This window comes from Trachymyrmex cornetzi, unplaced genomic scaffold (assembly GCF_001594075.2).
Source record: "Trachymyrmex cornetzi isolate Tcor2-1 unplaced genomic scaffold, Tcor1.1 scaffold2225, whole genome shotgun sequence".
NCBI classification, from domain to species: domain Eukaryota; kingdom Metazoa; phylum Arthropoda; class Insecta; order Hymenoptera; family Formicidae; genus Trachymyrmex; species Trachymyrmex cornetzi.
Window position 1 is genome coordinate 1,340 of NW_017296876.1, and position 1,844 is coordinate 3,183.

Genomic DNA, 1,844 nt, shown 5'->3' on the forward strand with positions numbered 1-1,844 from the left:
CCTGCCATTGTAACTCTCAAAAATATGAGGGTGTGTTTGTCATATTGAAAATTGCAAAGTTTAATGGAATGCACGGACTTTGTAACATTTTTTTAGGGAATGCCGTATGCAGCCACATAAAGTTCAAACTTTCCTCTTTAATTTAAAAAAAAACGAGTCGCTGCGATTTTTTTTCGCAAAGTTACAGCAAACTTAAAGTTACCCTTGTATTTTTTACATGTATCGACATTATCATTATCTGATATGCATCACGACGAGGTTGCTGTCGGATTTTGCACAGAGTGTGTGTGCGTAAATTTCAGTACGTTCTTTAGATGGTATATTCAACACTAATAGGAGTAGAAAGTGTTTTCAAACCGTACTATTGTACACAAATATTGTGAATGATTGTCGCGGACATTGGCGATATTCGGTACAGTATAAAATTTAAATAATATAATATATTGTAGGACCATATATATGATAACACAAACTATAGAAATCAAAGCCTTAAAAGGTCTAGCTGGATCTTAATGCTTGTATGATTCTTATGTGAATTTATATACTACGTATGTAGTCCCCAGAAACGCGCGCCGAAATGATTTTTCGGTCTTGAAACGCTAACTCTATTAAACTACCGCAGTAATATCACGAGTTAAATTGACTGGCAATTTAACAAATTTTTAATGCTTATTCGCATCTTCGAAACGATCTTAATAATGATAAATAACATATTAGAATCTGTAAATAATTATTTCTTATTGTGAAAAATATTACCTCGGCCGGGAGTCAAATCCGGATCTCTTGCATACCGTGCGAGAATAAAATTTAAACTACTCCCACGATATAGCGCGCTGGGTGCAAGATTAGCGCTCTGGGTGCAGAGACTAGCGCTCTGAGTGCAGAGACTGCTACTGCTAGATTCACACTGTATCCGATGTGCGTCGTACGACACTCTGCAACCAATCAAAAAACAGGATTCCGATGGATTTTGTTTCATATCATCGGAATCCTGTTTTCTGATTGGTTGCAGAGGGTCGTACGACGCAAATCGGATGCAGTATGAATCCAGCATATGAGTCGTCGCATAGGAAGAAGTTTTTTCTTTATGCAGGATAACACATGGCCGCATACCGCAGCCACTACTCGCGAGTTTTTGACGGAAAGTTCAATTAGACTTCTTCCACATTCTACAATGAGTCCTGATTTGACCCCATAGAACACATATGGGACATAATGGCTCATAGATTACGAAATTTGGCAAGACAACCTGTCAGTCTCGGAGACTTATCGCATACCCTAGTTCAAATCTGGAATGGAATTCCGCAGGAAGAAATTAGGCTTGCATTAATATGAGGAATCGGCTGCAAGAAGTAATCGAGCAACGCGGAGGCAATACGCGTTACTGAAATTTACGCACACACATGCTGTTCAAAATACGACAGCAATCTCGTCGTGGCGCATATCAGGTAATAATAATGTCGATACATGTAAAAAATACAATGGTAACTTTAAGGTGCTGTAACTTTGCGAAAAAAAATCGCAGCGACTCGTTTTTTTTTTTTAATTAAAGAGGAAAGTTTGAACTTTATGTGGCTGCATACGGCATTCCCTAAAAAAATGTTACAAAGTCCGTGCATTCCGTTAAACTTTGCAATTTTCAATATGACAAACACACCCTCATATTTTTGACAGTTACAATGGTAGGCGTGCGTGAAACTTAAAATATGACCATAGCGTCTTAAAGGAGAGATTTTAAGCTTTAATTTAAAAAAAAACCGTTATCCTACGATAATTTTTCGCAAAGTTATCGTTAGCCAAAATTGGCCAATTTTTGCCCACAATTTTTCTATGGCATAATTATT